Here is a 22,782-nt window from a genome sequence, read left to right on the forward strand (position 1 = left end):
TGTGATCTGGGGATGGCTTGGGATCCGCAAATGGCTCCCTGGGGATCGGGGGCCTGGGTTGCCTTCGCAGGGTGTGAGTACTTATGCCAGGATGGGAAGGAACAGTTATTCATTTATAAATAGGTATTGGGAACCACCTACACCATATGCCTGGCCCAGATCTGGGCACCAGGGATTTCAAAATCACGGTCCCTTGTCCCATAGAGCTGAGGTTCTTGAAAGAGGCAACAGGCAAAAATCAAGTACACATGTGAATGAATGTGATGATTTGGGATTGTGGCACCTGCTGTGGGACAAAGTGGGAGCAAAGAGGGGCTCCTGAAAGAGAGGAAGCCCCTCCAGTTTAGACTATGGTCAGGGAAGGCTGCCGGCTAAGACAGTGCTGGAGACCAGGCAAGAGGATGGGAGGCTAGCATGCTCAGATCAGGGAAGAGCATGCCGGCCAGAGAAACCAGCAAGTGCAAAGGCCCTGGGGCCAAATGCACTCAACATGTTGAGAAACAGAGAGAAGGTGAGTGTGGCTGAGTGGTGTGAGCCACCAAGGGAGCAGGAAGGGCTGGAGCAGGTCGGGGGTGCTTTGTGAGCCGCCCTAATTAACAGCTCTTAGTTCAAGTGCCACGTGAGCCACTGAGTGCATTTAGGGAGTAGAGACCTGACGGGAACTGGTTTTCATTTTGAAGACATCATTTTGACTTCTGCGTAGGGAAATAATGAGAGAACTGTATTAAAACCAAGGTGCCAAGTGTTTGGAGCCTCAGAAAGGCAACACGATGCTCCAACTCTCAGGGGAATTTGGGAGGAGGGACAGAGTGGGATGGTTGTTTCTTCGGGTTGTTTGGATCCAGAGCTCTTTCCTCGAGCTGCGAGGCCTCCCACATAACTTGTCCCCGGCCTAAGTTTTGAGGAGAACTGAGCAGTGGTAGTTACACTTGCCTCCCGGCAGAGAATAAACTTTCGAGCAAGAACAAAGCACCATAGATCTTACATGTGAATTTCGTCAAGGACTGGCGTCTTCTGCGTGAGCGTGCCAACTGTCTGCTCGGAGAGAGGGACAGTCGTAAACATCCTAATAAGGAAGAAATGGACATATTTTAGCATATGTCATGCGGCAGGCTGTGTCCCATGTGTTAGGTCCTGTCCCTGCCCCAGTGCCCTGAAAAGTACATTAAACATAGAAACTGGAACCAGAGAGGTTAAGTAACTTGTTCAAGGTCACACAGCTAAGGGGCAGAACTGGGGTCTGAACTCAGATTTGCGGGATTCCAGCGTCCTTGTTTCTGTCACTCACCCTGATGGCTTTGGACAGTATCCACGCACTGAAGGGTCAGCGGTCCCCTTTGATAAAAGCGGTCACGGTTTCTTAGAGACAATGGGGACCATGGCAGGGTGAGGCTGGGGCACCCTCAGGAGAACCTGGTGCCTTCAGGGTTCCTTCCAGACCCTTCCAGCCATTGGCCCATGAGTGCAGAGCCTACCTGAGGCCTGAAACTTAAAAAAAAAAAAATGCTTGACACTTGAATGAAAAATTAACTCCGGGGCGCTTGGGTGGCGCAGTCGGTTAAGCATCCGACTTCAGCCAGGTCACGATCTCGTGGTCCGTGAGTTCGAGCCCCGCGTCGGGCTCTGGGCTGATGGCTCAGAGCCTGGAGCCTGTTTCCGATTCTGTGTCTCCCTCTCTCTCTGCCCCTCCCCCGTTCATGCTCTGTCTCTCTCTGTCCCAAAAATAAATAAATAAACGTTGAAAAAAAAATTTAAAAAAAAAGAAAAATTAACTCCAAAATATAAGAAGAAAACTATAAAACCACAGCTGGTAATTTAAATCAATTAAGGCCAAGAAAAACGAAAAAAAAATTGTTTTTACCTTCATGTCTTCCTTCTCCGACACTCACCCCTGCCTTATGCAGACCCAAGTCTCTTCCTGAAAAACTTCTCGTCACATTTCCTGCAACGTGGGTCTCCGGGCAGGGAATGCCTTCTGATCTTGTTTGTCTGAGTAAAGCTTTACTTCTCCTTCACTTTTTTCAATTAAACTTTTTATTTTGAGGTCTTTGTAAATTCATAGGTGAGGTAAGAAATAAATCAAAGAAATCTTGGGGGCCCTTTACTCTGTTTCCTTTGAAAGTGACATCTGGCAGAACTATAGTGAAATATCATAGCCAGAATGTGGACACTGATAACTTTTACGGATATTCACCAGTGTGTGTGTGTGTGTGTGTGTGTGTGTGTGCATATGCATTCTGCCCTGTGTACTTTCATCTCACGTGTGGATTTGGGTATCCATCACCACAGTCAAGATACGCTTCCCTTCTGTCACTGAAGGATCTGTCAGGTTGCCATTTTATTTATTTTTTAAAATATTTATTTTGAGAGAGAGAGGGAGAGAGAGAGTGGGAGGGGGAGAGAGAGATGGAAAGAGAGAGAGAGAGAGAGAGAGAATCCCAAGCAGGCTCTGCACTGTCAGCACAGAGCCCAACTCTGGGCTCGATCTCACGAACCCTGAGAGCATGAGCTGAGCCTCAACCAAGAGTCAGATGCTCAATGGACTGAGCCACCCAGGCCCCCCTCATGTTGTCATTTTATAGCTATACCTCCGTCTCTCCCATTCTCTCCCTTTCCATAACTCCCGCCAACCAAGAGTCTGTTCTCTGCTTTCATAATTTTGTCATTTCAAGGATATTGTATAAGTGGAATTGGGGGGTATATCTATGCCGTTTTTGCTCAGCACAACTCTTGGGAGATTCATCCATTCATTCCTCCAGCGGGAGGAGACCCAGCATCCTCTTGGTCCCTGAATAGCACCCCAAGGCACGGATGTGCTGCGGTTTGTCTGCTTAACCCATCATCACTGAAGGACATCTGGGCTGTTTCTAGTTTGGGGTGGGGAGATCAGGGAGACAGCAGGGGATGGAGAAGGAGGCCGAGAGAGAGCACAAGCCCGTGCGGAGAGTGAGGGTGCACAGGACAGGGCACAGGAGACAGGTGCAGGTGGCTGCCTCCAGCAGAGGACGCTGAGGGTGAAGAACATTCGGAAGATTCTACGGTATATAATCACACCCCACAGATTGCTTACTTGCCGTGAAATCTATATTCTCGGATAAACGAACGTTTCTTAGTGGACTCTTCTTCTTTTGGGAAGAGGCAGAGCAACTTGCAGGAGAACACCAGCACACGTGCATGTGCGCGCGGACCTGCTCCCTCGGTTGCTACTGCAGAGACGTTTGTGCGCACGCACGTGCACAGACGTGCGCGTGCAAAGGCCAGTCTTTGGGTCTATGGGAAGAAGGCACCTTGAGTTCTGTCTTGCAAATGAATTTTTTATGGGTTTGGGTTTTATGTGAACTCTTCATGGCTCTCTAAAGATACATGTTTATTGTTTTAAAAAAATTTTGGGGCGCCTGGGTGGCGCAGTCGGTTTAGCGTCCGACTTCAGCCAGGTCACGATCTCGCGGTCCGTGAGTTCGAGCCCCGCGTCGGGCTCTGGGCTGATGGCTCAGAGCCTGGAGCCTGTTTCCGATTCTGTGTCTCCCTCTCTCTCTGCCCCTCGCCCGTTCATGCTCTGTCTCTCTCTGTCCCAAAAATAAATAAACGTTGAAAAAAAAATTAAAAAAAAAAAATTTAGAGGACGGAGGTGGCTGGTTGGCTGCTCAGTTAAGCATCTGACTCTTGGTTTCGGCTCAGGTCATGATCTCACAATACGTGAGTTCGAGCCCCACACCAGGCTCCACGCTGAGGGTGTAGGGTCTGCTTCGGGTCTCTCTCTCTCTCTCTCTCTGCCCCTCTCCTGCTCACTCTCACTGTCTCTCAAAATAAATAATAAATAAACCTTAAGAAAAAAAATTCTACTTTAGAGGACAAAGAAGAAAGCAAACATTACCCGCAATTTTTTATTTTTTCTTGTAAAAACATTGTCGTATTGCACATATTACTTTGTGTCACTCCTGATTTCATTTGCTAATTGTTTAGGGCAGAATTCTAAGTATGTCCCTCAAGATTCTGTGCCTAATCCCCAGGACCTATGACTCTGATAAGCTATCATGCCCATGAAAGGCAAAAAGAACTTTGTAGACTTAATTAAAGTTATTAATTCGTTGACCCTCATCTAGAGAGATTATCTTGGATTATCTGGGTTGGCCCAAGGGAATCCCATAAGCCATTAAAGAGAGCTGAGAAGCATAAAAGGGATTTGATGTACCCTAACTGTCTTTGAAGATGGGTCCACAAGCTAAGGAAATGCAGGAGACCTCCAGACGCTGAGAATGATCCCCAGCTGACAGCTAGCAAGGAGACGGGGCTTTCAGCCCTGCAATCAGGGAACTGAATTCTGCCAACACACTCAATGAACCTGTAAGGGGATCCTCCCCCAGAGCCTCTGGATAAGAGCATATGCTGGCTGGCACCTTGATTTCAGCCCGCGAGACCCCGAACAGACATGTAGCTGAGCCATTGTGCCTTAACAGTGGTTCTATCCGTACCTTCACTCATCCTAGTAGGTACACTTTTTAAAAGCAAATCCTTCAGGCTTCCAATACAGTCAATGGGAGTAGCTTTATTGAAATTTATTCTCTCACACGAAACAAACAAACAAACAAAAAGGTAAAAAAAATATATGAATCTACAAAAAGCCACTGAAAGGAACCAGCGCGTCTGGAAGGGGTGCAAGATACAAGATCAACACAAGAAAATCAGTTGCATGCCTATGTAACAAGCAGTAGGCAATCCGAAATTGAAATAAAAAATACCATTTCTAGAAACATAAAGATCAGAACGACTTGGGGATAGATCTGACAAAGGATAAGAAAGGCCTATATACTGAAAACGATCCAGTATTGCTGAGAGGGATTGAGTACAATGTAAATAAACGGACGTAGATTCAACACGGTCCCAGTCAAAAATCCCTAATTCCTTTGGTTTTTGTCCAAATCAACAAATTGGTCCTAAGATTCAAAAGAAAACACAGTAGCTCTGCGAAAACCAAGAGGATTCTGAAAAAGAGAACCCCTTTTTAAGACGAGCACTACCAGATTTCAGGTCTTGTTATAAAGTCCCTGGAAGGAAGCAGTATACAGTGGCAGACAGACAGACAGACGGATCAAGAGAACAAAATATATGTTTCGGAAATAGACCTGCAGATATGTACACAACTGATCTTCAGCAAAGAATCCAAGACAGCTCCATAGAAAAAAAAAATACTCTTTCGGTAAATGCTGGGGAACAACTGAATAATTACCTGCATGAAAAATTGGACTTTGACAAACACCTCACACCGTATCTAAAAATTAACTCAAAATGGATCACAGGCCCATTTTAAAAACGTACAACTGTGTAAAGTGCAACATGAAAATATAGAAGAAAAATTCTAGGCAGACAGGCAGGTCCAGGAGACTTTGAAATTGAATCTGCAACTCTGAGTTAGGCAGAGACTTTTAATTAATTAATTAATTAATTATTTTATTTATTTTTTGAGAGAGAGCACGCCAGCAGGGGAGGGGCAGAGAGGGGGCGGGGACAGAGGATCTGAAGCGGGCTCTGTGCTGATGGGCTGACAGCCGCGAGCCCAGTGTCTCACAAACGCGAGATCATGACCTGAGCTGAAGTCAGACGCTCAGCTGACTGAGCCACCCAGGGGCCCCTATTTACCTTTTTAAAGTAGAGAGAAGGTGTGCGCACATGCGTGTGCAAGCAGGGGAGGAGCAGAGAGAGAGGGAGGGAGAGAACCCCAAGCAGGCTCTGTGCGGTCAGCGCAGAACCTGATGTGGGGCTCAATCTCAGGAGCTGTGAGATCATGACCTGAGCGGAGATCAAGAGTCCGTGGCTTAACCAACGGAGCCACCCAGGCGCCCCTAGGCAAAGACTTTCTAGATAAGACAGCAAAAGCATGACGCAAAAAAGTTTGATAGATTGGACTTCAGAGAGTTTTAAAACTTCTGCTCTATGAGGGACCCTGTAAAGAAGGGAATAGATAAGCCACGGACTAGGAGCTATCTGCAGATCACGTGTCTGATAATAAACTTTGAATCCAGAATATTAAAAAAAAAAACAACCACCTCCAAATCAATAAGAAAAATGCAAGCAACCAGGTTTTATAAGTGGGAGAAGGAACTGAGCGTGTACTTCACCAAAGAAGGAATATGAATGGTACAGAAGCGCAATCTCGTTAGTAACCAGGGAAATGCAAACAGAAACAACGATGAGATAACCCCACACACCTTCTGGAATGTCTGAAATTAACTCTCGGCGCTGAATACTCTCCGTGCTGAGGTGGGCGAGAACCGGAACCTTACACGCGGTGGTGGGAATGGAACGTGGTCCACCCACTTTGGAGAACGAATGGGCAGCGTCTTCAAAGTTAAGCATACTCTTAACCATATGACCCAGCCATTCTACTCCTAAGCGTTTAGCCAAGAGAAATGAAAGCGTACGTCCACACAAAGACTCCCACACGAACGCTAGCAGCACCTTTATTTTTAATGGCTCAAAACTGGAAAGAATCCAGAGGTACAGCTACAGGTAAATAGGTAAACACACAGTGGCACATCCACATGATGGAATATGACTGAGCAGTAAGAAGAGACAACCTATCGACACAGGCAAGAACACGAATGAATCCGAGATAATTACCCCGAGTGAAGCAGCCGGAGGGGCGGGGCACACGCTGCACAAATCTGTTCACGTAAAAATTTTAAAAACAGAAACTAACCCATAGTGACAGAATGCAGAACAGTGGAAGTGTATAGTGTGAAACGTATGTCTTAGAAAAAAAATAAAGAGCCAAAATCAGTCGTCCGGGTTTTCGTCTCAGGAAATTTTCAAATGCATGCACATTTTTAAAAATTATTCAAGAGGCTGGGGGATTCTGGGATGGACTGCTGAGTCTGACCAAAAATAAATAAACAAATAAATAAATCTAACGGTAATACAAATACAGGAAATCCCTCCCCTGAATGGGTGGGTATAAAAGGTGCTGACCCAAGTACTACTGGAAATGAGTGAAAATTGTAAAACCAAAAGCAAAAGGAATTATACGTAACACTGTATTCCGACTGGTAAAGTTGTTTCCCATGGGACACGCGTTAATGATTCTGAAGCCACCCATTGTGAATTTTGGAACTGACAACTGAAGTAGATGGGTGGCCGATGGCGGGAGCCAAGGTCCTCACTGCTGGAGTGACAGGACACAGGCAAACAAAGCGGGGAGGCTGGAATGATTCACGTGGCCAGGGATTAGCATTGGAGACGTCAGTAAGAACTCACGTCTAGCCTAATACAGACACAGAGGGATGCGTACAAAATATCTGTAGATACAGGTTGGTGTGAACACATATTTACATGTTTACATGTGTAAACACATCTGTTAGCTAACAGAGCATACAAGAAATGACACCCTTTTTGCAATGAGAGCATCGGGTGCCCAGATTTCAGATGTTAGGATCATTCTCTGATAAAAAGGAATTAGGACATCTTGAAGAAATGGCCGACTTTAGGATGGGCAGGGAATATACAAGGTGATCCTGGAGCATCTCGTAATGTCAGAAAGTGAGAAAGTGCTCAGAAAAACAAACGAACGACAATGCACGATGGTGGGGGTGTGTCGAAGGAACCCAGCGGCCATTTGAAAGAGCTCTCAGTGACCCAAACTGGTATAATCTGAGCAATAAAGTAGTACTGGATTGTAAATAACACAAGTATAAAACAAATATGCATGATTCATACTGATACATACGAATATGAAATATTCTGTACTGATCACATGAATACACGAGTGGGGGAGAATAGACAACTCTCCCACGGGGTACGATTTCAAATAGTCGAGGTAACTACTCCTCCCCCAAGAAGGTGGAGCAGAGCTCCCCATTCGTTGAGCGTGGAGTGCGCAGTGGTTCCCTTTCAAGGTCTACACTATGGGCAGCGTGGGTGGCTCAGTCCGTTAAGCGTCCAACTCTTGACTTCCGTTCAGGTCACGATCTTGTGGATCGTGAGTTTGAGCCCTATGTGGGGCTCTGCACTGACAGCTGTCTCAAAATAAATACATAACCTTAAAAAAAAAAAGAATAAAGTATGAGAAGGGAGAAAAAGAAACTCAACACATATACACACTACCTCAGCCAGACGTCAGGGTCAACATCAAGAGTGATAAGTCATGTAGATGCCTGTACTCTTGATATGATGTGATAAGAATGACACTTTACCTCTGTGTCTTCCTCCCAGAAATCCACAATCCTACCCTAATCATGAGGAAACACCAGACAAACCCCAGTGTAGGGACGTTCTACAAAACGCCTGACCAGTACTCCTGAAAACCGTCAGGGTCATCAAAAACAAAGAAAATCAGAGAAACTGCCCAGCCAACTGGAGCCTAAAGGGGACCTGACAACGAAATGTAATGTGGGATCCTGGATGGAACGCTAGAGTGGAAGGACATTTGGTCAAAACAAATGAAATATGAAGAAAGCATAGACTTTAGTTAGCAATAGTGGGGGCGCCTGGGTGGCGCAGTCGGTTAAGCGTCCGACTTCAGCCAGGTCACGATCTCGCGGTCCGTGAGTTCGAGCCCCGCGTCGGGCTCTGGGCTGATGGCTCAGAGCCTGGAGCCTGTTTCAGATTCTGTGTCTCCCTCTCTCTCTGCCCCTCCCCCGTTCATGCTCTGTCTCTCTCTGTCCCAAAAATAAAATAAACGTTGAAAAAAAAAATTAGTTAGCAATAGTGTTATCAATATTGGTTATGAAACAGGATAGATGTTCCATCCTAATATAGGAGCTGGACCGTAGGAGAAACTGGATGTGCCGTATGTGGGAACTCTTCAGACCCTTTTTTCAACTCTTCTGGAAACTTAAAACTATTTTAAAATTTAAAAAAAAAAAATTTAAATAGAGGCTAATCCCTTCCCCCGCACTTCTCATGCTCTCCCTCCTTTCTCCCTTCCTTTAAGAACAACAACACCATCACACATGTTTCAGCACCTTGTCATTTCCAGCTGTCTTCCCGGATCATTCTGCAGGAGCCTTGGCACGACCCTATGCTGTGTGCAGTCTGCTCCAATTTATAGACGGGCCAATTTATAGACGGCCAAGGAGGCAAAGAACCCATCCAAAGTAGCAAGAGTGCGAGCAGTGACCCCAGGACTCCTGCTGGGCTCTCCTGCCCCCCCCCCATCACCCTGCCACTCTGTTTCCCACGGGGCCCTCTGACGACAAACCGCTTGGGGCCCAGTGTAAGTGGTACTCTTACACTCCAACTTGACTTGCCTGGACGTGACCTGCAGGTTGGAGGCATCATCTTGCTCCTCCTTCCCCTTAGAAACAGTCATCTCAGAAAGAAGACAGCCAGGAGCTGGCGTGGGTGCCGGAATTCCTTCCTGTCGAGGGCACTGCCCCTCATCTCTCTGTGCCAAGCACTTTCACAGGTAATGATCGCATTTGGTGAACCCCAAAAATATCATGGAAGGAAGTTATTATTATCTCCAACTTGCGGTTGAGAACCCTGAGGCTAGAAAGTGATGATAACTGAATGCAAACCCTTCCCTTTTCTCTTGATCAACCTGTTGTCCCTGACACTGGTTCTGGCCAGCACCCACCCGCCCGGCGTCCCAGATAGAAGGTGCTTATTCCCCTCCAGGGTGAGCTCGTGGTACCCATGACCGCCATGGCTTGATGCGGCCTCTCTAGCAGCCAGATATCACCTGCTCTCTGCACGTGAATGTGCCTTAGGGAGCTCATCAAATCCCAATGGAGAAATGACATCCTCTGGGGAAAATCTCTGCAGTGAGGTGACCATCCTGTTACCTTTCTCCGTCCTTCTGGACCACACTCGAGTCCCCACGCATGCACCTGAGAGTGTGGGCAGGGAAACGTCTCCGCTGAGTGGGATGAAACGTCGTAAGAGCTCTGAGGGTTGAAACTTTGAAGAGGTTGAGATCTTTGAGTGCTGAAGAACCTTTGAATCTCCCTTCAGCTCCCCCTACCCCGACCACAAGCCCTTCTCTTGATGTAAAACATGTGTTCAGATTGAAAACAATGAGGCATATGTCTATGCCGACAAGACTGTTTTGCTTTATGCTTCCTCAGTGGTTGGAAACAGACCTACCTCTGAGATCTGCATGACTCTAAGTGGAAAACACTCCCTGTCAGTCATATCTGTGGATTTGCGAGATGGAACAGGAGACCGTTCCATCTCTGCTGCTAGGAACACCGTCTGTGTGACCTGATTGTGTTGGGAGTGGGTCCGTCTTCCAGCTGCCCCCACGCAGCCCCTGTGGAGTAGACATGATGAAGGTGTCTAAACTCACTCGGAAGCTGTTAAAGTTAAGCTGAAATGCCCAGGAGCCAACGGAGGAACCTTCCAGAACAGATACGATGTGACGCCCCCACTCACCCTACACCAGCCATACAGATGATGTCTTCATCCACCCGACCAATGGCCTCACATCAAACCAGGACATTTGGCTTCTCTCTTCTGTCGCGTATGTAACCAGTTGACCCCGGACGAGTTACCTGGCCTCTTATTAAGAAATGGACTAAATACTTTCTGGAGAATCTTTCAGCCCTAAAAATGTATGAGTTCTTTTCCTCCAAGTTGATGGGAAATCAGCTACAGTGAACACTCCTGTCTAAATTAGGAGATACCAGCATCCCTAGAGAAGACCAAACCCTGAAGCGGGAGGAACTCCGGAACCACACGGGGAAAGGATTTGGGACCAAAACAGATAACAAGAGTAAATGCACAGAAGACATCCAGGTTGAATCCACCTTCAACAAATCTGGACTGAGTAACTTCTACATGCAAATCACTAAAGTGCAGGAGTGGGGGGAAGGATGACAGCACGAATCTCTCAAAATCCTACGTTCTAACTGATGTACTAAGAAATTCTTGGCGGAGGAGAAATAACTTGTATAAACAATGGGACGCCGCGGGGTAACAGCGAGGCTAAAAGAGGCATTTGGCGGGCAGATGTAGAGCAGGAGGCCAAATTCAGGTGTCAAGCGAGGGAGAAAGGAGGGCACTCGAAGACCAAGTCTCATAAGCCTTACTTCCTGGTCCACGTTAGCACTCCGGAATTCAGCCCCGAGAGCCACCACGTCCAATGCTCCATCACTGGGGGAGCAGCCAGGATTCCGGGGCTGGTGGCAAGTTCTGGAAGGGCTTCCTTAGTCCGAGAGGATGTTGGCGTCTCTGGGCTCCACGCCACCAGGGGACGGAGGCCAAAGGCACAGGGGTATTGCTGCTGCCACGCCAGGAGGAGTTCCTGCCAAGGGGGTGGGGGGATGTTTCACGGTCAGGACTACATATCTGGTCAGGGCAGAAGGCAGAGTGTTGGCCGATGCTCCGTGTGACCTAATTCCCTACCCGAGCGAGCTAACCCTTCAAGCTCCTGACTGGCTGGCATTCATCCTCATAGTCATGCGACTGAGTTTTCAGTGAGTTTTCTCCTGAAAACTAGTTGGGATGGCCAGGAAGTTAGCAAGAGGGTCGGCCCTGCACTTGGTTGGAAAAGAGAGGTTCTCTTGCCTTGGGGTCATTTTGGGAGAATTACGCAGTGTATGATTTCTGTTGAGAACAAAGGAGGGTTAGGATTTTGAGAAGAGAAAGGGGACTTCCCTTCTTTTTGCTGGCGGGATTTTTCTGGAACGGAGCACTCGTGGAGCATTCTTGCAATTGCACTGTCTCACTCTTTGTTCGGACAACGACGCGTAGAATAAATGTCTGTAAGGCTGGAAGGGGCTTCAAAGCCCGTTTTCAAGGTAAACTAACTAGAGATACCTTGGCCTTTTTGTCATCTGTGTCTGCTAGGGCCGTCATAGCAAAGTATCGACAACGGTACCGTCTCACAGTTCTGGAGGCCGGAAAGCCGAGATCAAGGGCTCAGCGGGGTTGGTCCCTTCTGAGGACCGTGAGGGAGAATCTGGTCCAGAGCTCTCTCCCCCTGCTTCTGGGGCTGGGTGGCAATCTGTGGCATTCTGTGGCTCGTTGACGTGACAACTTGATCTCTGCCGTCGTGTCCACGTGGTGTTCTCCCCGTGTGTGTGTGTTTCTATCCAAATTTCCCCTTTAAATTTTATAAAGACACCAGTCATGCTGGACTAGGGGCCTCCCCTAATGCGGTATGACCTCATCTTACTGACTACATCTACAGCGGCCCCAGTTCCAAATGAGGTCACGTTCTGAGGTACCGGGGGTTAGGACTCCAACACGTGACATTTAGGAAGACACAATTCAACCTCTTACCGTATCTTTTCTGCCCAGGGAGCCAAGAGTGTGGGCCTGTCAAGCCACAGGCAGGGAGAGAGATGCCGTGCTGGGTCCCTCACTCTCTGGAGCAGCTCTGGACGGGCTTGGCGCCACTGTCCCTGTGTTGCAGGTGGAGACTGGGGTCAGGTCCGTGGCAGGGCCCGGCGTGAACCGAGATCACCGGACACCCACCCCCTTCTGGGGCTGGGGCTGGGACTGGGACAGGACACCCAAGCCCACCTTGAGGAGAGTGGGTTACACCAGGTAGAGGATGACCTCGAGATTCTGACACATGAAGTGAGAACCACCGTCCTGTGCCAACCACCCCTCACGTACGCCTACAGGAGGGCCCGGGTAAGGGTCTGTTCTTTGTGCCCACCCAGGCGAGATGCGGCCTCCTCACGGTGCCTCGGTTCCTTCCCCCGCAAAATGGCGGCGATGCTCTGCCCTGCCCGGCTCTGCCCACCTAAGGTCAAGTGAAGCCCCAACAGGGTGACCCCATGGCACGGCTTTGGAAGGACCCACAGACCTGGGGACGCGGGGAGCGTCGTCATGACCGCTGATGTTCGGTGCAGCCCGAGCCGACAAGTGCCAGCCGGTGGCTGTGTCATCTCCTCCGGGAGTCCTAGCGCCTGCTGACAGGGACAATGTCTGATGACTAAAGCATAGCTGACCCTCCCCGAGCCCGTTTCGCATACAGCAGAGACTCAGCCAGTCTTTGCTGGCAGTCTGCCTGCCGCCGGCCTGCCCGTCCAGCTGCTCAACGCGGAGATTGAAACCCACCCGGGTTGCATTTCAGAGGTCCCGGCCTGCTCTCTCCCCGCTCAGTGAGCTCTGAGGGGAGCGGAGACTTGCGGGCTGGGTTCTGGCCAGGTGAACCTGCCCGGAGGGGGAGGAAAAGGAGGAGGAGGAGAAGGAGGAAAGGAGGGGGAGGGGGAGGGGGAGGAGGGGGAGGACGAGGAGGGGGAGGAGATCCCAGCATGCACCTGTGGCTTAGCTTTCCCTCTGGCGGGAGGGCCTCCCTCTCTCTCCGCTGGCTTTTTCCAGAGCACCTTCACCCTATGAGATTGACAGCTTACTCTTGGTTGGGAACAGAGTGTAGGAAGGGGTCTTTTCACACTGCCCTTGCAGCCCTGCCGGCCAAAACCCCCGCCATGGCCGCTTTGCCTATTTACCCTGGCCACCAGGTCCCTCCCAGCTGCCCTAAGAAAACAGATTACTGTCCAGAGCAAAGTCCTTGCGTGTTTCCTCTCTGGAGATGGATCAAGTTTTGAAAGAAAGGTTTCCTGCAGCCCATGACACCATTTGGGTTTGTTTTATCTGTCTCCACCTGTGGGGCAGGGACTTAACCCGTTGCCCAGGGCTGGGCCAGCAAATGACTGAAAGGAAAGGAAAGCAAAGCTGGCCCGGTGCGCTTTTCGACAACACACCGAGCGGCCTTGTTCTCCTCTGCCCAGCATTGTGCGGGTGAGGCCCAGGCCCAAATCTGAATAGGGCTCCGCGTAACTTGATATGTTTTCTTTCTTTGCTGTAGTCTCAGTGTGCCAAATTTAACTATGCCCCAATCTGCGGTCTGTATATATAGTGTTGTTGCAGGAGTGTGTGTGGGGGGGGGGGGGGTTGCCAGAGGGGGGAGGGGAGCGTACCCATGGGGTTTCTTTTGTATCTTTTTTTCCTCTTGCCTGCTTTGCTCACTGTTTGCTATATATAACTTAACATGACCGTCCTCACTCTTTGGTCATTAACCCTTTGGAGATACCCACTGCAATTTGTGTCTCCCGGAAGGCCCCTCCACCAATGCCCTCAAGCGCCCTGTTGGGGAAGCGCCGGCTGGCACCGTCGGAGTTAACCGCAGGCCTTTGGAAACTTGAACTTCCCCAGAAGTGCTTGTGCAGCAATTAGCAGATCCCCACTCCGATACAGAAAACTATCCCCTGCCCCCCTTTGCAAACAAGCAGAGAGGGCCCTCGGAGCCACGAGTCAGCCCTGTGCCTCTTTCCAAAAGGCTTGTATCCCGTACCTTCCAGAAATGTGATAAAAGGTCCATCTTGATGTTGCTGCAAGGTTCCTAGGGGAAGTAGGAATCTGTTGTCCAATTAAAACTCATGAGGCTGGGCCTCACTTCTGAGACGCTGGGGCGCATGAACACAAGGGTGGCGGAAATCTTCTCATTTCCGGCCTGCGTGACGAGGGACCCTGCCTAGGTGGATAGAAGCCCTGTTTCACTCTGCTGGAGGGAGAGGGCTGGCAAAATATTTCGGTAGCTACTAAATGTTGGGGACCAAAGAGAGCTCCTCACCCAGGCCAGGCGCTCCTCTCAAGGGTGGGTGGACATCGCTCCTTAGGACCCAGGGTCCGTGGGCTCAGGCGATGGGAGGTAAAAGCCTCAGCTCTCGCTGTTCACTTCTTTCAGAAGTCACAGAAACGCGGGAAAATACAGAACCTTGCGTCTCCTTGTGAGGGGGAAGATGTCTTGGGTCATCTTGGGCTATATTTAGAATGGAAAATGTGCTGGCTCAGAGAAAACCCGTCATGTGTCCTTCTCCAGGCTGTACCCTGAGCAGGGAGCCCGGCCCCATCGGGCCCCCTTCCTCCCATCTTTCACACAGCCCAGATGCCCCTCCTCCTCTAGGGAGCCTTCCCAGCCATAGGAAGACCCCGCGGGGTCGGGCTGGATGACCCTGTTAATAAACTTTACAAGCACGAGGACCATGACGCTCTAGTGTGGCACTGTGTGCCAGGCACGGGGTGAGCCCAGAAGCGCGCGTTTGGCGTGCAAGTGGGAACTGTGCTACCTTGAACCGCTCCCCACCCCTGCTTCGCCAGGTGTGAGTGCTGGGGATGGACCCAGGGATCCTGGCCCGAAGGGCAGTCACTGGTCTGGCTCACCTGTTGTACTCTGGGCCACGGGCACGTCGGGCTGCACGACGCCGATCGTTTCTTTTTGTAAGCATCAAAACGTTTTCAAGAACATGGAAGTTTGTTGCATGGCCATCTTGTTTGTGGATCGGCACATGATTTCTCAGAAAGGACAACCCGACCCCGCCCTGTCACCCCTTCCAGCCCAGGCCCTACTTCCCACTTTACTGAGGACGAGGGTCGGAAGTAGCCTTGCTAAAGATCGCCGTCTGCTGTGTTCGTGGGGACTAAGGGGACAATGGGAACGCAGTCTTGGGTACCTGTTGTGGGTCAGGCACCACTTTCAACCTTCACAACCTCTCCGAGAGCTGGGGGTTATTGAGGCCTTTTCCCAGTATGGAAACCAGGGGTTAGATGTCTCCTCCAAGGACCGAAGCGTCCCTCACCCACCTCCCCTTCCTCCCCCTCCTCCCCCTCCTCCCCCTCCTCCCCATGTTGTGCTGGTCTGACCTGTGAAATGCAGTCCCTCAGTCTCCTGTCCCATGGCTTCCCACCTGGCCCACAGCCCAGCCTCCTACCCTTCTAGACTCTGATCCAGACAGAAGCCAGCATGATCTTCGGGAAATGTAAAACCAAGCCGCATCCTTCTCCTGCTTGGGACGTGAGAGTGGCTTCCGGGTGTTCTTAGAACAGGATTCAGCCTCCCCCCCCCCCCCCCGTGCATGGCCAGTACCCCCCACCCCAGCTGTGCTACAGCTGTGGTTCGCCCACTCTGCACTCGCCCCGCCAGTCCCAGGGCCTTTGTATTTGCTATTCTGTGCCCGTGGTTGGGACCCTAGACCCTGAATCATTCTAGTCTTCCTCAGCGAGGGTCAAGGCACTGTTCTAGCTGGGGGTTAACTCTGCACGCCTGCACACCTATTCTCTCGGGAGGAACGAGACACTCAAGCTCCCACACTGTGGGGCTGCTGCCCGCCCCCTCCCCCCCCGACCCAGCCCCAAGACCCACGCTTCTCCCAGCAGCCTGAGGGAAGTTGCTTCCTTCCTGCACATGCTGTGCTGGGTGTGAATCTTCCACCATGGGCAGATCTCAGGGCTCTGTGTTTGGGGCAAATAGCTACTCTTTCATGAGGCTTTAGGTCATGAACTGACACGTCATGTCTTGGAAGCCCATCCGGAGAAGAAGCTGACCACCTTTGCTTGCTCCTGTCGGCCTTTCTGAAAACCCAGTACGGTGACATACTTTCAGCCCCTGGATTTTCCATTCCAGTGTTGCATCAGCTCGGAAGAAAATTCTCTTCTAATTGGTGACACTCAGGTTGGCCTGAACGTCCAGTGGGCCATCCGTACACCATTTAATCTATCCCTTCAAAATAATTCATTCTTAGTTATCAGGCCTGCTAAGATGACCCAAAACTGGCCCTTTCAAAGGGTTTTTCCATGGTGGCCTGGGCCAGCAGCCACTTGGAGGAGGCCCTCTAGGACAACAACCAATCCATTGCACAAGATCATGTGGGAGGCCCCCAGAGAGCAAATTAAGTCTCCCCCTTCTTGTACCCCCTTCTGGTCCCACCAGCCTCCCCACTCGAAGTCTATAGAGTTTGGAATATGTCCCCACTCGTTTAGAACAGAAATTTCCAAATGGAAAAACAGAGAGAGACAAAGAAGACAAACATGAAGTAACATTGACTAGATCACTGAGACAATCTGTCCACCAGGATTTGCCTTCCTGATTTCTTTTATAGCCGGAGTGTCGCCCTTTCCTTGTCATCAATTTAACATGTAACATTTTTTTAATTAAAATTCAGTATCATTGAACAGGTCATAGGGTGTGAGCAATATTTTCTTTGTTCTAAAAATCCACATGTAATGAAGCTGCCATTCACGATTGTTTTCCACTGGGCTGCTTATTAAAAAAAAAATGAGTTTCAATGAACAAAAATAGGTGCATTTTCACAGCGTGGGGTCCATCAGAAATGAAAACCTTACCAATCACAGCCCCAGCCCCTGGGGGTGCCGTGGGGGGATGTTGTCAGATGTCAATTTGGGCTGATTGTTTCTGAGGCCATGTGACTGCGATTCTCGTGTCCTGCGGTGCATTTTATAGACTGATGTCGTCGTTTGGAGATAAATGATTAGATCAATGGTTATAGATGAACGCAGTTCACAGCGTGCTAGAATCAAGGGAGGATTCCCACAAAGTTATCAGAAAAGGCTTTAGAAAGGACACGGGGTGGGGTGGGGGGTGCCTGGGTGGCTCAGTCGGTTAAGCAACCGACTCTTGATTTCGGCTCAGGTCATGGTCTCACGGTTCGTGAGTTCGAGCTGCTCGTCAGGCTCTGTGCCGACAGCCCAGAGCCTGGAACCTGCTTCGGATCCCGTCTGATTCTGTTGGATTCTGCTTCTCTCTCTCTGCCCCTCCTCTGCTCAAGCTCTCTCTCTCTCTCTCTCTCTCTCTCCCACAAAAACAAATAAACACTTAAAAATTTAAAAGAAGAAGAAGAAGAAGAAGGAGGAGGAGGAGGAGGAGGAGGAGGGATACAGGGACCAGGGTGCTGAGCTGTGGCGCTCCTTGCCTGTGACCGCACCTCCTGTACCAGGAGACAAGGATCCTGATAGTCAGACCCCCAAGTCACTACTCCGATGCCTCTGGAGGCATCCCTGTAATGGGATCCCAAACAACAGCAGGCGGGTGTTTGACTTCAATACCTGAGCCTACAGGTAAAAACCTGGTGATTTCTGGCTTTCTTTACCAAATCCAGGAGATCTGCACCCCCGATATCTTCACTCTTCCCCCTCCGCTTTGCCCCAGTATCAGTCTGCTAAAGCTGCTTCGTAACTGTGCACGGCCCCTGGCTCCTTCCATTTCTGCTGGGCCCTGTGGGTATCTGAGTTGGGGCCTTGCCCCATGGGACATTTTTTTTTTTAATGTTTATTTATTTTGGAGAGAGACAGAGACAGAGTGTGAGCAGGGAAGGAGCAGAGAGAGAAAACCCAAAGCAGGCTCCAGGCTCTGAGCTGTCAGCACAGAGCTTGACATGGGGCTCGAACTCATGCACCTTGAGATCATGACCTAATCCAAAGTCGGCTGCTCAACCGACTGAGCCACCCAGATGCCCCCCTCCCCTCACCATGGGACATTTAGATGAGAGGAAAACTCCTTCTAGCTTCACAGCACCTCTTTCTTTACTGTTGGCGTGGTCCTGAGCAAATCATCCTAGAGCCTCAGTTTTCTCGTCTCTGTAATGGGATGACCTCAAAAGGTGGTTCTGGTGCGATGTAAGAAAGTCTTGGGAAAGAGCACAGCACCTGTGTAATTCTGTCCTCCCTCCCTGCTATCTGCATGTCCTTGGGGGCCACTGGTGTCCTCCAGGGGAAGACAACCGGGCATTCAGTGTGTGAACAGCCTGCCTACCATCTTCTCCCTAAACCGACTGATGCAGGGAGTGAGGACAGAATTACTCAGAAACAAGTGATTTCCCAGCTGTGGTCTCCGCTCTGATAACAAAGGACTCGGCCCAGATTGGAGGGGAGGCGGGAACTGTGTGCAGAAAGGCGGTCGGGACATCTTGAGTTTGTTTGTAACTAATCTCAAATAATTTAGATCTTTTTAATTTGCAGCAAATCCGATTCCCTCAACAACATCTGTGGTAAAATATTAGGAGCGTGTGCGGAGACCGAGTGTGGAGGGTTTTTTTTTCTCCCCCCCCCCCCACCAAATCCAGAGTTACCCTCCAAATCGTAATCTTATCAGATTTAACTGGTTCCACGCAAACAGATCTATGTATATTTTCAGTAGTTTCAGCTGAAACCTGTTAAGAACAGATGTGCAAAGGGCTGCCCGGCACTGATCCATTTAAATGTATTTTTCCATGAACGGCCTTTTCTCTCTGCGCTTCCTCAGAGGAGGGGAAAACAAGAGAGTGGAACCGTCATTAGAGTGGATATTACACGCTTCTGAGTTCCCCGCAGCCAGTGTTTGCTGTTCGTTTCCAAACAGCAATTTGGCACACAAGGCTGTGAACACAGGGTGTGCATTTGACGGGCAGTGTTGGCTGCGAGACCATGTGGCTGGGAGGACGGGCCCACAGCTTGTTCTAGCGGCCGCCTGGGGCCAGCCCTCCCCGCCGCGGGGCGACTCACAGCACACGCAGGTAAGTTACCCACCTCTTCGATCCTTCAGTTTTTTTCAGCTAAAAACAAAAAAAAGGGGGGGGGTATTAAAAAACTCCTACAACTCAACGGCAACAAAATAATCCGATTTCAGAATAAGCAAAGGGAGGGGCGCCTGGGTGGCTCAGTCAGTTAAGCATCTGACTCCTGATTTCAGCTCAGGCCGTGACCTCCCAGTTCGTGAGTTCGAGCCCTGCGTCGGGCTCCGTGCTGACAGCTCAGAGCCGGGAGCCTGCTTCGGATTCTTTGTCTCCCTCCCTCTCGGCCCCTCCCCCACTCATGCTCGGTCTCTCACTCAAAAATCAATAAACATTAAAAGATAAAGAAACAGGGGCGCGTGGGTGGCACAGTCGGTTAAGCGTCCGACTTCAGCCAGGTCACGATCTCGTGGTCCGTGAGTTCGAGCCCCGCGTCAGGCTCAGGGCTGATGGCTCGGAGCCTGGAGCCTGTTTCCGATTCTGTGTCTCCCTCTCTCTCTGCCCCTCCCCCGTTCATGCTCTGTCTCTCTCTGTCCCCCCAAAAATAAATAAACGTTGAAAAAAAAATTAAAAAAAAAAGATAAAGAAACAAACTTAAAAAAAGGCAAAGGATTTGGATAGATGTCTCTCCAAAGATGAGATACAAATGGCTAACAAGCATATGAAAAGATAGTCAATATCACTAAGCCTTAGGGAAAAGCAAATGAAAACTACAAGAAGATACCACCTCATACCCACTCAGGGGGGCATATATGTATATATACATACCAACAGAAAATAACAAGTGTTGGTGAGGATGTAGAGAAATTGGAACCCTCCTAGATTGTGGGTGGGAATGTGAAATGGTTCAGCTGCTGTGAAAAACAGCATGGAGGTTCCTCAAAAGATTAAAAATAGAACTACCATATGATCCAATAATTCCTCTTTTGGGTATATTGCCAAAAGAATTGAAAGCAAGATCTCAAGGGGGTATTTGCACACTCGTGTTCACAGGAGTGTTATTCACAAGAGGCAAAAGGTGGTAACGACCCAAGGGTCCTTCAACACGCGGCTGTATAAGCCAAAGGTGGTGTTTACATACAATGGAATATTATTCAGCCTAAAAAAGAAGGAAAATCTGTCACCTGCTACAAGATATATGAAACCTGAAGAAATGAGCGAGTCACAAAAGGGCAAATCCTATGTGATTCCATATACACGGGGTACCCAGAGTCATCAAAGTCACGGAGACAGAAAGCAGACCGGTGGTTGTCGGGAGCTGCACGGAGGGGAGAACGGGGAGTGACTGTTTAAGGGGTCGAGTTTCCGTTTTGCAAGACGAATAAGATCTAAGATCTGTTGTTAAACAATGTTCATGTACTTACTAACGCTCCTGAACTAAACACTCAAAGTGATAAAGACGGTAAAAATGAAAACCGGGGGAGAGGGTCTAATTCAGATGCTGATCTCGCAGATGGAGATCTGTGGGGATCCAAGGAAATAAACACACACGTAGCAGGACTTTGGGCCTGTTGTCTGTGGAGATTATATCCGTGCCAGAACGAGATAAGATGGGTGATGCTTTCCCAGGTTTGAATTTCTGCTCTTAAGAACATTTTTCTCGGGGCACCCGGGTGGCTCAGTCGGTTGAGCGTCGGACTCCTGATTGGGGCTCAGGTCATGATCCCAGGGGCACGAGATCAAACCCCATGTCGGGCTCCGCGCTGAGCATTCAGCCTGCTTGGGTTCTCCCTCCCGCCCCCCTCCCCGCTCCTCTCCCCCACCCACTAGCACATTCTCTCTCTATCTCTCTAAACAACAACAACAACGGCAACCACAACCACTCTTCTCTCCACCTTCCCATTTCCCCCACCTGACAGAGTTCATCCAGGCTCCCAGGACTCCACCACAGCCTGCGGCCATCTCCAGAGGTGTCCCCACTGGGCACTGGGGCCTCTTTCTCAGCGTGTGCCTCTGGAGCAGAGCTCTGTTGCCGGGGCCTATGTTTCCCCTGTGGCTGGCACTGTGGGGGGGTGGGTGAAGGTGCATGTCCCACGTTCATGGTCTCTGAGTAGACCACGGGGCTCCGGTTGCCTCCATTCTGCAAGTTCCCATTGCACTGACTTTGCCCCTGCACTGGGAGAAGGGAAGGCGGTCTTGGCATGGGGGGAGGGGGGGTGTTATGGCAGATGAGACTCAGGGGTTCAGCGCCAGCTGGGAGAAGCAATATCATTTCTAGGTCCAGTTCTGCCACCTCTTTGCCCCCGTGTGTCACCAGTAAAAGAAGGGCGAAGGCAAAGCTGGCTTCATAATCTTTCAAGATTCCAGATCTTTGGGGAGGCGGGGGGCGGGGGGGGGGGGGAGGCTCTGTCTTCCTGGAGTTCTCTCCAGCCTGATTGCCTCCACAGGGCACAGCATCTGGGAACCTCATCACGTCTGTGTTGCCTGGTATCTAACGGGACATTCTGGGTTGAGAGTTACCACAAACCCCTTTGTGGTTTTGACACGAGTGGAGACCCCGTGGTGATGCGTCCTGGGCTCTGATTGCAGTGTGAGGTGCTGACCCCCGAGACAGAGCCCGGCCAGAGTGATCTTCGGCAAGGTGGGCATTTCTGTCACCTGACAGGAGGGGACCCCCCCCCCCCTTGCAGAGCTTGCCTCACAGGAGCTGGAAGATGAGTAGCTGGCTTGGGAGGTGAGATCAGATGTTTTCAGGGCAAAGTAGACCCCCCCCCCCGTTTGTCTTAATGAGGAGGAAAGAACAAAATCAAAGCATTCGTTCGTGAACACTTCAAAGGGGTTAAAGGACCACATTTGGTTCCCAATTGGTGTCCCTCCTGGCCAGGCAAGTGTCAGGTGGAGAATCCCATTGTCCTAATCAAGGGGGAAGGTGCCCGGGGCTTCTCTTATTGGCTGAGAATTGGTGGGGGCTGGGGGGCCCTGTTTCTGGGATCTCCAGCCCCATGCAGACCTCTGGTCTGTTTAGGAGACAGCTCTAATGAACCATACTTGCCTGTGAAGGACCTTGATCTTCTCCAAGCTTCTTCTATTTCCCTTCTATATTTCTTTCTCTTGATTATTTTCTTGCCTGCTACTTTTGTTGCATTTTTGTCTATCCAGAAGTTAACATCCGAAGGCCTTGATTTCTATAACCAATTCTGTGCTTTACAGAAGCAAAAGTCAGTAGGTCCAAACTTGGCTCTTTTATTCATGTGACTCAAACTGGTTTGGGGCAACATCTCTGAGCGCAAGCCAGAAACTTCCATAAAGGGGGCTACTGCCTGGAAACCTGAGAACACTTGGCAAGTGAGCCCAGCCCAGAATGTTTTCAGACCGGCACTGCCCCTGACAAACAGAGACTGAGGCAAGACAGGTCAGGCTCCCCCGCTCTACCTCCGTCTTCTCCAGAATGCTTCTGGGTTCCCGTCTTTTACTCATGTTCCTACCCCCCGATCCACCAGTTTGTCAGAATCCACATTTCACATCCATCCACAGCCCTGATTTCCAAATCATTATAATCAATGATAACGATCAACTATCATAATCAATGATAATTAGCATTTATCAAGAC

General features: G+C 49.9%; 2 long non-coding RNA genes across 23 annotated transcripts in view; one reads left to right on the top strand and one right to left on the bottom strand.

Annotated features, from left to right (window-relative positions):
* The window catches only part of LOC102901946, a 157,678-nt gene that overhangs the window by 95,267 nt on the left and 39,629 nt on the right, over nt 1-22,782 (top strand). The window contains exon 3 of one of the 10 annotated variants that reach the window (XR_006595750.1): nt 21,620-21,813. The exons of the other annotated variants lie outside the window; for them this stretch is intronic. This is a non-coding gene — a long non-coding RNA (uncharacterized LOC102901946). The remainder of the gene's footprint in view (nt 1-21,619; nt 21,814-22,782) is intronic. 10 annotated transcript variants of the gene reach the window in all.
* On the bottom strand, nt 4,527-15,521 carry LOC102901871. 13 transcript variants are annotated; one of them, XR_006595756.1, is made up of 7 exons: nt 15,112-15,521; nt 14,522-14,710; nt 14,243-14,422; nt 13,209-13,281; nt 12,752-12,857; nt 12,220-12,341; nt 4,527-11,239 (listed from the first exon to the last, which is right to left on the bottom strand). It is a non-coding gene; the product is annotated as an uncharacterized LOC102901871 (long non-coding RNA). The 13 variants fall into 13 exon arrangements; XR_006595755.1 differs by having other exon boundaries at nt 12,752-12,854; nt 15,112-15,520; XR_006595758.1 differs by having other exon boundaries at nt 12,752-12,854; nt 14,243-14,290; nt 15,112-15,518.

The sequence above is a fragment of the Felis catus genome, chromosome A3, assembly GCF_018350175.1.
Source record: "Felis catus isolate Fca126 chromosome A3, F.catus_Fca126_mat1.0, whole genome shotgun sequence".
In the NCBI taxonomy this organism is placed as follows: Eukaryota; Metazoa; Chordata; class Mammalia; order Carnivora; family Felidae; genus Felis; species Felis catus.